The sequence below is a fragment of the Marmota marmota genome, unplaced genomic scaffold (genome assembly GCF_001458135.2).
Source record: "Marmota marmota marmota unplaced genomic scaffold, marMar, whole genome shotgun sequence".
Lineage (NCBI taxonomy): Eukaryota > Metazoa > Chordata > Mammalia > Rodentia > Sciuridae > Marmota > Marmota marmota.
In genome coordinates this window covers 20,233,159-20,246,376 of record NW_026000026.1, presented here as the reverse complement: position 1 = coordinate 20,246,376, position 13,218 = coordinate 20,233,159, and the positions used below count along the sequence as shown (strand labels likewise).

General features: G+C 49.5%; 1 long non-coding RNA gene across 1 annotated transcript; it reads left to right on the top strand.

The window, feature by feature from the left end:
* Positions 1 to 688: 688 nt before the first annotated feature.
* Positions 689 to 6,282, top strand: LOC125618994. The gene is made up of 3 exons (XR_007350458.1): positions 689 to 945; positions 2,170 to 2,250; positions 2,454 to 6,282. It is a non-coding gene; the product is annotated as an uncharacterized LOC125618994 (long non-coding RNA).
* The last annotated feature ends 6,936 nt before the right edge of the window (positions 6,283 to 13,218 follow it).

Sequence of the window (13,218 nt, the reverse complement as noted above, 5' to 3'; positions counted from 1 at the left end):
GAAAAAATCAGTGGTCCATCCATGCAATAAAATGCAGCAAGATTGATAAGATGCAACACCGTGGATAGACTTCCAAGCACTATGCTAAGTGAGAGAGGCCAGACCCCAAACTCAGGACACCCCATGATCCACTTATATCCATTCCGGAAAAGGCCAATTTGTAGGAAAATAAAAACACAAAGCAGGGACTGGGTTTGTGGGAGAGTTGACCTTAAAGAGGCTCAAAGGAACATTTTCCAGGTGAAGGGATTGTTCTACATCTTGATAATGGTGAGGATCAGACGACTACGATGTGAGTTTGTCAAAAGAGAATGAGTGAATTTTTTTGAATGCAAATTACACCTCAGTAAAGATGCAAATCTGAAAGGTTTTGCAAGTAATAATACCTCTGCAAGTTAACATAAATCAACATGTGAAAGCTCGGGAAACTAATGTAGAACATTTAATAATACGGAAAAACATTCACAATATTGTCAAATGAATATCCATGTAGTATATCCATACAGCAGGCATACACACTCATGCGTGCACACGCTGGTGGAAAGGAGTCTTTCTGGGTGAAGGGATTACCACTGATCTTTGTTTTCTTTAGCTGCCTGTGTTTCCTAATTTTCCCATGATGACCACACTCCATCCTGGCTCTCTGGAGCTGTTGGAGTCCGGGGCTGGCTCAGGGAGGCTGGGAGGAGGTGGCCCCTCCACAGCTGGGAAAACATCAACCCCCAGATGAACCCTGGGCCCCATCCTGTCAACATTTTTTTCTCCCTGGGCAGATGAAGCGGAAGTCTGGAGGGATGGGCAGAAGATCAGGCTCAGAGTCCCTTTCAGATGCCTAGGCAGCCTGGCCAGCTCCGAACCTGCGGCTCCCCTTGCTCAGCCCTCCAATGCCCAGGCTCTTGTGAAGGAGTGTGAGGTCAAGAGGGCGCCCGCCAGATGGAATCCCAGGTAATCACATAACGGGGTGACCCTGGGCCAGTGGCTCAACCTCTCTGAGCCTCTGTAAGTTGAGGATAAAGATGGGGCTACCTGTTCCAGGTGTTGCATGTGCATGAGCACAGGAGCAAGGACCCGAGCACAGTGCCTGTCCTTGTTTACCTGCTCAGCAATTGTTGGGGAGGACTGTAGTGAAGTCCAGCTGGTAGGTGAGGTCGTGGCTCAGTGGTAGAGCACTTGCCTAGTATGCATGAGGCCATGGGTTTGGTCCCCAGCATGGAAAATAAAAAGAAAATCCAGCTGATAAATGTTTGGGGCTTCTGGTGCCATTTCAGTGCAGGTGGTGGTCGCAGGATCACAGTTCTGACACCCCCAAAATAATTTTTAAACGACTTAAGTGCTTTGCAATTGTTTGCTTGTTTTCTGGCACTGAGAATTGAACCCAGGGGTGCTTCACCGCTGAGCCACATCCTCAGCCCTTTTTATTTTGACACAGAGCTTCACTAAGTTACTGAGGCTGGCTTTGAACTTGTGACCCTCCTGCCTCAGCCTTCCAAGTTGCTGGGATTGCAGGCCACGCCACCGAGGCTGGCTTTACTTGTGCTTTTGCGCTCTCTGAAGGGAACAGGCACAGTCTCTGGAAATGCTTCCTAATGCTTCCTTCTCATTGGCCACTTCTCTCAACTACTGCCACTCTGAGGGACTCCCTTCTCCACACTCCTTTCAGTCACTCAAGTGGTGCTTTGCTGTTGTCATTGCTGCTGTGTGGTTTTTTAAAAAGATGGTTGCTATGTTATCCAGGCTGGCCTCAAACTTGCAATCTTCCTACCTCAGTGGTGGAGAAAACTATAGGTTTGTGGCACCGTGCCCAGCAAGTAGTGTTTATTGAGCATCTACTATGAGCCAGCATCTGGTTTAGGGTCCTAGAATAGATCGGGGGGAAAAACAAGTTGAGAACTTGACTCCATGGAAATTACAGAGCAACCCCCCTCAGAGCTGGCCCCAGGTCCTTGGCCTTTCTCTTCTCTCCCCTACTCTGCCTCCTTCTGTTTTCTTAGAACCCAAGGAAACTCTGCAGCTCCCTCCTCAGGGCGGCAGGGAGGAAGGAGCTGAGTGGCAAAGCCAGGCCCTCTCCATCGGGCAGGCTCAAGAGAGGCTGGGCTCAAGAGAAGGGTCCCACTCCCAGTGGAGGGCACCAGCCCAGCGGGAGCTCAGAGATCTGGTCTCACTTTGCAGGTCATGTTGGATTGACAGCACCTTCTGGACACAGAGCCCCACAGCAGTTCACAACTGGGGACGTGCGCAGCACAGGACAAGGTACACAACGGGCTCTTGGTGGACCACAAGAGCCTGTTGTGGGCTGATCCCTGATGAGGCCTGGAAGATGTGGACACGGGGTGGGGGCTAGGGTGGCATTCACCAGCCCAACTAGGGTCTCCTCTTGAAAGTCACAGGGACCTCATGGGCACAGTGCTCTATCCCTTCTGATGTCCTCTCCTGCCTCTCTCCCACCCCATCAGGTACCTCTGAGTCCCATGAGATGGGCAGTGGGTGCAGCAGGAGAAGACCAGGGTTTTGGCTTGTCCTCAGCTCCACCCCTGAGTACCTACCAGGCCTCCATGACCACCCTGACCCTCAGTGTCTTCATCTGAAACATGCAAGTGTTGGCCTCTTCCTTGGTGGGGATATTCTGCTTGGAATCCTACTGTAAATACTCATACGCTCTTTTCCTTCAGGAAGGACACTTCCACCTTCAGACTATTAATTAGGCACCTGGAAACAGACCCTGGGATGCTGTTATTTGTGGTTCTCATTACTGTGGTCGCCTCAATTAATCAAGCCACATATGCCTGCTCTTGTACACCACACAAAAATGTACCGACATTGTAGCAACCAGGCTTCCTAACTGCAAGCAACCGAAAGCCACTGTGGCGGTTTTGAGCAGAAAGGAAATTTATCAAAAAGCTCTCATTTAATTTATGGAATCACAGGAAATTCTCCTCTCCCTAAAAGGCAGGGTGAACCTTATTAAAATTAGTTGAGAAGCACACTTAGCACGGTGCTTTGCAGTAAGTGCTCAATAAATGTTCTAATAATCATACAAGCACATCTTACCATGTGACACCTTTACCCGAAACCCTTTTATAGCTCCAGTTGTCCACCAGAGCAATCGTGGCCTCTGGGCTCTAAACTCCGTGGGTGGGGTGGGTAGAGGCTCTGAATCTGAACAGCATCCACGGGCCCACAGGGTTGGCTGCAGCCCAGCGCACTCCGCCCCTTTGGGCCCTAGGAACTTGAAACCGCTGCTCTGATTGGCTGGCTCCCAGGACCTTGGTTGGGTCCTGTTCTCTGGTAGGCAGGAGGTGAAAGGTGCCCTTCCTCCCTGTTCTTGTCTGTGTACCACCTGCCCAGTCACCTGAGCCCAGCTTGCTCTCTCTTTCCCTCTCTCCCTCCACCCAGGTCCGCCCTTGCTGGGGTTTCTTGGGGTGGGGGGGTGGGGGGGGCAAGCAGAGGTGAAATGTTTGCTTTAAAATTAAAATCAACTTCCAGATAACTGCTTTTCTGTATCCTGCACTTCCTCGGGCTGAGAAGGGAAACTGCCCCGGGGCCAGGCCAAGGGAGCTGCAGCTGCCTTGCCTGTTGGCACAGCCTGTCATCCACACAGGTGCAGCTTCTTCTGTAGGAGCCACCAGTGGGGAGCCAGCCAGCTGCTGCTCCCCCAAACCGCAGAAAACTCATTTCTCATTTTGGTATCATCTTAGGCGGGCTGGCCCCCAGATCTGTCCAGGCAGGTTCCCTGGCCCCGGCCACGCCCCCGGCCCAGCTGCCAGCCACATCAGCCCTTGGTTTTCTGTGGGTTCAGTCCCCCAGGTAGAGTGGGGAGCAGCAGTAGGGAACTGGCGGGGCAGGTTTTGGACATTCTCCTCCTGGGTCCCTCTAGCCAAACTCTATCAAATGCCATGAGACATGTTCCTGGGCTCCTCGTTTCAAAAATCTAGAAGCTGGGTACTTAAAAAAAAAAAGAAGAAGAAGAAGAAAATCATAAAATTTACTGCGACTATTTTTCAATCAGTGCTTTGAAAATCTAAGTCTTCTCTGGGAAGAACTTCACACTTAAAAAACTCTGGGGCATTACTGACCTCCAGGACCAAGGCCAAAGCATGGCCCTGTGAATCAGTCCCCGCCTCCTCCTGGCTGGCAATCTCACTGCAGCCACCCGGGATGTCCAGCTGCGGTGTCTTTGCTTGAGAGTTCCCTCCACTGACCCTGCCCTTCTCCCGTGCATGTCCTAGGCCACCCTGGGGAGGCCCTAGCTCAGAGGCAGCTCCTGCTGGCCGCAGAGGTCCATGGCCTCTGGAAGTCTCCAGATCCTCAACCATCCATCTTGCACACAACAGTCAAACAGAATTTTCCAGAACTTCACATCTGCTTACACTCTTCCTCCAGGCCCTGCCCAGCAGCCAGCTCAATGGGATTTTCCATCAAGCATCTGTTTGGCTTAGTCAGCCCCTCCCCCAGGACTCTGGCCATTGGATGGTGACAGACCTTTGAGCCACAAGTTTCTGAGAATGAGGACCAGCAGTGTAGACAGGGGGAGCATTGCTGGGCCCCCCTTCCTTTCTCCTGGGTAGGAGGATCTTTCTGGGTGGTGGAGGGGTAGAGTTTGCCAACTTCCTGACCTGGAAGCTTCCCAGCATGAACATAGCATTGTTCCTCAGGATCCTCCAGGGGGGATTGATTCCAGGACCCCCCACAGATGCCAAAATCTTCAGGTGCTCATTTCCCTCATATAAAATGTAACAGTGTTTGCTTATAATCTATGTGCATCCTCCTGCATACTTTAATCTCTAGATTACTTATAATACCAAATACAATGTAACTCTATGTAAATAGTTGTAAACAGTACTGTTTAGGAAACTGTGAAGAGAAAAAAATACTATGTTCAGTAGATAGGAAGCCATCGCTGCCTGCCTACCTAGACATGGGGGTGACAATATTTGGACAGTGAGGGTTGAAAGAGGCTGTGGGTGTGGGGGATATGCAAAATGGGAGAGGCTGCAGCAGGGCACCCCGATCCATCTTTGGGTGGGTTCAGCATGGTGCTCAATGTGGGGCAAATTCAAATTCTGCTTTTTGGAACTTTCTGAAATTTTGTTTCCAAATATTTTTGACCTAAAGTTGGTTGAATTCACAAATACAGAAGCTGAGACTGCGGAGCCCTGACCAAGGTCAGTCACCTGAGCCACCGAGGCAGGTTCCCACCCATCCCCATCCCCTGTATACACTGTGTGGGAAGAGCCGGAGTTCCTGGGCAGGAAGGGAGAAGAGAGCTGGGTCTCATCAGCATGTGTTCAGTGCCAGCCTGGTCACACTGACCCCTCAGTGGACCCACTGAAGCTGGCACAATCATCCCAACCTCACAGATGGGGACACCAAGGGAGTGGCTCTTCCTAGTGACTTCACATTCAGAGGGACGGTGACAAGGCTCCTGAGCTCAAGGTTATTCCTCTAAATTGGTGCTTCTTGAGAGATGGCACCAACTGGGAGAACCCCAAGCCCTCTTCTCCACCTTCTCATCGGAAAACTGGGGTGTGGGGCTTAGATCTGAAAATGTGCATGGTGAGGGGGGACTGGTAATTGAACTCAGGGGCACTTGGCCCCTGAGCCACATCCCAGCCCTATTTTGTATTTTATTTAGAGACAGGGTCTCTCTGAGTTGCTTAGTGCCTTGCTTTTGCTGAGGCTGGTTTTGAACTCCCGATTCTCCTGCCTCAGCCTCCCAAGTATCTGGGATGACAAGCTTGCGCCACCACACCTGGCTGAAAATGTGCATTTTGGTACACTCCTGTGTGACTCTACTTTGGTTGCAATAGGAGAGCAGATGGGTGGCCTATTCAGGAAGCACTTGTCCCTTGCCACAGTAAGGGGAGGAACGGTGCCGGGTGCTCATGTGGGGCTGCAGAGAGAAGTCCGAGGCAGATATCTGTGGCTAGACCATGCCAGCACTGGAGCAGCAGAGAGGCCAGGCTGGCTGATCCTCAAGTAATCCTGAAAAAAATGCTTAAATACCTACATCTATATACATATGGGTTCATACGCGTGTATGTGTGACGATGAGACAGTGTAATAAAATATCAGTAACTGAACCATCTGAGTGAAGTCTATGTAGACATTTTTTTGTACTATTTTTGGACCCAGGATATCTACTTTCAGGGTGAGGATTTAAAGAGAATGTCAGGGCTGCGGCTGGGGCTCAGTGTGAGTACACTTGCCTGGCATGTGTGAGGCACTGGGTTCGATTCTCAGCACCACATATTAATAAATAAAATAAAGGTCTACCGACAACTAAAAAAATAATAAAATAAACAAAATAAAAGTATTAAAAAAGTAAATAAATAAAATAAAAAGAATGTCAGCCGAGGGCTGGGCTTGGTTCCTGGTATGGATTAAACCCTTCCAAGATGGTGGCTGCTCCTCATTTATGGATGAGGACCTGGAGCCCCCAGAGAGGAGCTGAGAACGGGCCAAGTACAAACAGCCTCATGGAGGTGAGACCAGGGCTCAGCCCCAGGCTCTTCCCTGCCTGGGTCCCCAGCCTGGGCTCATACTGCACAGGGCAGAACCAGCAGGAGCTCACAGTGGGTCAAGTCCTGGGCTCTTGAGGCTCTGTGTGCACAGGCCTCTTTCCCAGTGTGGCTCGTGTGCTCACTCTGGTGTCAGAGGCCAGGGACACTCAGCAACTACCCGCCTATTGCTTTCTCCCTTCTTCCTCCCTGTTTGGAGGAGGCCGGGCCTGCAGGGTGGGCCAGCACCCGACACAGGCAAGCTCCTGGGTGTCCAGAGAAGCAGCAGAAGACCCCTGCCTCCCCACCAACAAGGCACAGAGGCGGCCACTCGGGGGCCTTGCCTGGCCTCTCCCTGGAAGCCGTGAGCCTCCAACACCCACGGTCTGGAATCTGCGCCCTGAGTTCTGACCCCTCTTTCCTCTGTCCTCTGTGGAATGTTCTTTTGAACCACTCAAGTACTGAAGCAATGACAACGATGATAATGCAAAGACAGTGACGAGGATCACCTGTTCCCACCTTCCCCTCTTGGAGGCTGGTGTCCTCCTGGACCAGGGGACCTAAGGGCCCTTTTGGGAGAGCAGAATCCGGGGAGGAGGCTCTTTGCATGACCAGGTAGGGGAGTCCCTTCTGAAGAGTTTATCTCCAGAGTACAATGTCTGGTGGTGTTTTAGGTACGTGCTGTGTGCCTCTTGGGGACTGAAGAAATAAGAAGCAGGTAGAAAGAGACCTAAGGGAAAGATGAGGAAATAAGACCTTTTCCCCCACATTTTTTTTACTGATGCCTTATAGTTGCACATACTAAGGGGGTTTGTTGCTACATGTTCGTACATGCACACAGCAGAACAACATAAACTGGCCAAAATCACTCCCCTACATCTTCTCCCTCCCTCCCTCCCCTCCTGCCTTCCCCTGGTCCCTATCCTCTGCTGATCTCCCTTTGATTTTTAGGAAATCCACCCCCACCTTTCTTTTCCTTTTTCCTCTCCAGCTTCCGCATATGAGAAAGAACATATGACCCTTGACCTCCTGAGTTTGACTTATTTCGCTTAACACAATGGTCTCTAGTTCCATCCATTTTCCTGCAAATACCATGATTTCATTTTTATTCATAGCTGAAAAAAAACCACTGTATACACAGACCACATTGTCTTTATCCATTCATCCATTGATGGACACCTAGGCTAGTTCCATAGCTTGGCTACTGTGAATTGTGCTGCTATAAACATGGGCGTGCATGTGTCACTGTAGTAAGATGACTTCAATTCTTCAGGATAAATACAGAGAAATGGTAGAGCTGAGTCGTAGGGTGGTTCCATGCCTAGTCTTTTGAGGAGCCTCCATACTGATTTCCATAATGGTTGTACTAATTTGCAGACCCACCAACAGTATAAAACGATTCCTTTTTCTCCACGTTCTCTCCAGCATTTATTATTTGTATTCTTGATGACTGCCATTCTGACTGGTATAAAATGAAATCTCAGTATATTTTGACTTGCATTTCCCTAATCGCTAATGGTGTGGAACATTTTTTCCACTTTTTTCTGTATTTGCTGGCCCTTTGTATTTCTTCTTTTGAGAAGAGTCTTTAATTTGTTTGCCCACTTAATAATTGGGTTATTTGATTTTGTGGTGTTTTTTTGAGTTCTTTATTTATTCCAGATACTAATCCTCTGTCAATAGGCCAACTAGAAAGATTTTCTCCCATTCTGTGGGTTCTCTCTTCACATTTCTAATTGTTTCCTTTGCTGTGCAGAAGGGTTTAACTGGATACCATCCCATTTATTAACTCTTGGCATTTTTTTCCTGAGCTTTGGGCATCTCATTGAAGAAGTCGCTGCCTGTGTCTACATGCTGGAGGGTTGACCCTATGCTTTCTTCTAGGAGTTGCCTAGCTTCTGGTCTAATTCCTAGGTCTTTGATCCATTTTGAGTTGGATTTTGTGCAGGGTGAGATAAGGGTCTAGGAAATACCATTTTAATGGAGAAGTTCTACATACATTTCCAGCCCTGTCACTCCCTAAGCCTGGCTCCCTTTCCAGGTCTGGGAAATCTGTACATCTACCTATGTGCTGTTAATTAACATCCCCCATAAATAGATTAAGTAAAGAGAGATACAACATGTTGAGAAGCTCATAACGAGGGGACTTTCCAGAACCATCTACTAATCAGATAATGGAGACCACTTCAGCCTGAGGATCCTGAGATTGGCCAGACCCCACAACCTGTCTTGAGACCACCAGACTGATGTCATTCCTACATCCATCCTATACCCACCCCTCACCGGGTTTCCTTTAAAAGAAGAGTCAGGAACCCCAAGAAGCATCTCCTACTCTCCAATGGCCATGTCCCCCCTTGAAAGTGTAACTGCTTTCCTAAGGAAACCCCTCTCTGTGGCTCTGCCCGGAGCACGCTAGAATTCTCTTTGTCACATACGTTGGGAACCCTGCAGCTCCTGAGCCAAGCTCTCTCTTCTCCCTGGGAACTCCTCAGACACTTCTCTGGAGACACCTCTTCACCCATGATGAGTCCAGATCCCTGTGAGGCCTGTTCCTCTCCCTACTTCACCCCAAGGATCCACCCCGTCCCTCCTGCCCCTGCCTCCTCAACCCTGGGTCACAGAAGTGCCCAAGACATGCCCACAACAAGGCAGGTTTCAGAGGACTGGGTCCCAGGAGGTTGGTGGAGGGAAAGGCTGGAGAGTCAAGGGGCCCAGAGAGACGGAGAGGCCTGAGGCCTCCACAGGCCACAGGGATGGCCTCACAGAAAAGCTGAGCATGCAGGTCTGTGGAAGCAGACCTCATCTAAGCATGGAGCATGGGGACAAGGGAGAAAACGGAAGTTCAGCAAGGGTCAGCCGCAAGCTCAAAGGCACCCAGCAAGCAGGAGGCAGAAGAGAGGCTTGAGCCCAGGATGGTAAGTCCCACCACCACATCCTTAGCTGCTCTGCTACGCTGCCAGGGTCCGCTGAAGACAGGAGATGGCTGCTTCTCCTCCATCACCAAGTGGAGGGTTCACCGGGCAACACAAGCCATGGATTCCCTCTATCTCTGCACTGATTAGCCCAACCCCAGAGGCCTGAGGATGGGAGCTCACTGCAGTGCCTTGGAGTACTTCCTGGAGGCCTGGGCCTCGCTCCCCACCCAGCTCCTGACCAAGGTTGAACCCTGATGATCAACTGCGCACCTGTCAGTGCAAATTGGTTCACACCTGTTATCTCACTTTACTGTAGGAACAACCCCATCCATGGGCAGTTTCCCCATCTTGAAATGGGCACTGGACCAGAAGGGGCAAGGAACTGGACCAGTCTCATCCAGGGAGCACAAAACATGACTGGGGCCAAGAACCCAGGTCTACCCGACTCTCACCCCAATTTTAGCAAAAGTCAACAGAATAAGGACAGAGAGCAGGGGAGTGGACAGAAACAGCCCTGGACCAGTCAGCTGTTGACCACCCCATCCATGAGTTCCTGCTGAGACAACCAACTCTTAGTTGAGCTGGGATGGCTGGAGAGAGTTTGAGGGGATGGTGGAACTATTTTATATCCTGATTGTGGTCCCGGTTACATATATCTATACAGGTGTTAAAATCTATAGGACTAAAATGTGGAATGAATTTGACAAAATCATGCTAAGTGCATAAATAAATATGCCACAGTGAATTCTACCTTTATGTATATCTATAAATCACCAATCAAGAATAAATAGAGAGGCTGGACAGTGGCACACCACTGTAATCCCAGGGACTTGGGAGGCTGAGGCAGGAGGATTGCAAGTTCAAGGCTAAGGCTCAGCAACTGAGCTAGGCCTTAAGCAACTTAGTGAGACCCTGTCTCAAATCAGTCAGTAAGTAAGAGCTAGGGGTGAAACTCAGTGGAGAAGTCCTCTGGGTTCAATCCCCAGTGCAAAAACTAATCAAAAATTAAATTAGTTAAATAAGTGAAAAGAAGACCAGTAGAGCAGAGGAAGGAGAATAGGGGGAAGGAGGAGGGAAGGGAAAGGAGGGGGATGGAGGACTGAAATGGAGTAAATGAAATTCCATACACATATGATTTTGTCAAAATGAACCCAACTATTATATATGACTATAATACACTAATAAACTTAAAGGATCAAAAAAGAATGAAGCAAATATGGCATAATGTTAAGATTTTACAAATGTAGATATTTTATTCTTATCTAGATGTTTTATTTTTTTTTTTAAAGAGAGAGAGAGAGAGAATTTTTAAATTTTTTTTTTTTTTTTTTTAGTTCTCGGCGGACACAACATCTTTGTCTGTATGTGGTGCTGAGGATCGAACCCGGGCCGCACGCATGCCAGGCGAGCGCACTGCCGCTTGAGCCACATCCCCAGCCCCTTATCTAGGTGTTTTAAATAGTTTATAGTAAGTTTCAAAAAGAACCAAAAAGGAAGAGGAGAAAGAGACTTAGGAAGAGGCGGTTTAGGTATGATAGTACCTCTGCAGCCATCTTGTAACCAAGAAAGAAGCCAATGAGAGGGCCAATCTGAGCCCCTGGGAAGGCAGAGCAGAGATGGAGAGATGAACTGGTGGAGTCAGTTAGGTGCTGTGTCAAGGGAGTCTCAAACCTCCCCTCCCTCGAGACAGACCTCTCTGAGATAATAAATGTGCTCATTATAGAAGCTGATGTGAGCTGGATTCTGTTGCCTGGGTTGAAGACTGAGACAGGATAGAGGGTCAGATCTGGAGCAGTGAGGCGACTTCTTGGCCAGGGCAACGCTGAGAAAGGGGACTGGAAAGGAGGGTCACTGAGGGACTTGATAGGTTTCATGGGCATGGGCAATGGGGAAGCCAGTGGAGGTGGCTTGTTCAGAATCGGTTTAAGACCCTAATGTTATAGCCACGAAAGTCATCATCCTGGGATTTCATCTTAATGCTCTTTTCCTGACTGACACCTTCACCCATTCGATATCTGCTGGGCCCTGGGGATGGGGGGTGGCACTCAGGGACTTTGGACAGTTAAGAACTGGAGAGGTTCAAAAGTGAGAGATTATGTTTCAAAAACCTATTTTATGACAAGTCACGATCTTTCTGCTCTGGTTGCTACTTGGAAAGATTGTCCTTGTACAAATGCAGGCCCAGGTTGTTTGCAGGAAGGTAGAACTGGGATGGGACCCAGGGTGACAAGTGCCCCTGGCGATGGCCCCAAGGTAGGGGGGTAGGAGTTTTGGCTCCCTGAAAATCAGAGTGACCATGACAGCGACTTAATCACTCCGTGCCTTAGTTTCCTCCTCTCTGAAAGGAGGAACTGTCCCCCTATCCCTCAGTTGCTGTAAGCCCTGGAGACAGTGCAGGCCACACCTGGCGCACAAGCCCCGGGCCGCCAGGTGGACGGAGCTGGGAGGGAAACCCAGGTAGAACCACAGGAAGAAGAAAAAGAAAAGCACCCCTCCCGAGGTCTCTCGTCCTGGACTCAGAAGGGTTCATTAGACTTTCATAAAATCAGAGTCGGAGAGACGGGGCGCGGGGAGCTGCTGGAGACCCAGAGGGACAGACACCAGAGACCGCGCGCTGCCCTGGGGGATCCCGCCCACCCAGCCCGGAGCTGCAGCCCTGCGAGGGCGGGGAGCTGGGGCGGGGCGCGGAGTGTCTGCCCGGATCCCTCGACCCCCTGGACCCCCACGGGCTGCGCGACTCAGGCTGGTGCCCGGTGCCACCGGGTTTGGCTCCCAACCCTGCCGAGCCGCGTGTCCACGGGAAGAACGCCTCCCCCTGCGAAGCCCGGGTTCTGCAGCTGTCCGCGGGGTGAAGGATGGAAAGGAGGGGTGAGGAAGCAACCGAATGCTGAAAGCCCGGGAGAAGGGCCACCTGTTTGTTGATCAAAAGAAACTTTCCGAAAGTGACCGGTGCGATCCTATGTTTGATTGTTAGAAAGACAAACAAACACAACCATCTGTGTATGCTTTCCAAAAAGAAAAGGGAGGGCGAGAGAACACGATTCTGCTTGCTTCTTTATTGGGGGGAGCGGAAATACTGGGGATTGAGCTGAGGGGCGCTCCACCACTGAGCCACATTCCCAGCCCTATTTTGTATTTTGTTTGTTTTTGGTTTTGTTTTTGTTTTTTTTTTTTTAAGACTCACTGAATTGCTCAGCGCCTGGCTTTTGCTGAGGCTTTGAACTCGCAATCCTCCTGCCTCAGCCTCTGAGCCACTGGGATTACCACCACGCCCAGCTGCTGCTTGCTTCTTGAAGATGGGATTCCATGTAATTTTTATTCTCTTGATCGTTCTTAAATTTTGGCCAAAGAACATGGATGACTTGAAGTCAGAGTAACATTAATAGCTGGCATTTGGCTGTTTATGATAATACCATGCTGAATGTATTATCCTGGTTTAAAGCTCATTCATTCTGTCTTCCTAGTGATCTAGAGTGGGAAGGCACTACTATGCCCCTCAGAAGAGGAAACTGAGGTTCAGAGTGGGCTAATGGGCTTGCCTATAGTCAGATTGCCAGGGAGTGGCAGAGTTCTGATTTAAAACCACAGTCAAGAAACTAATAAAAAAAAAAAGTGAGCATTTAATCATTACCATTACAGCTTCTGAGGACACCAAGCACCAAAGAATCTGTTTTCTTCAATGTTTTAGTATGAAAAATACCCAAGAAATTGAAAGTAGAAAGAAAAATATTTTGAACTCTAACGTACCCACCACCCGGCTTCGAGGAAGTCCTTGAATGTGGGAATTTGGTTGGGGGCTCAGAGCA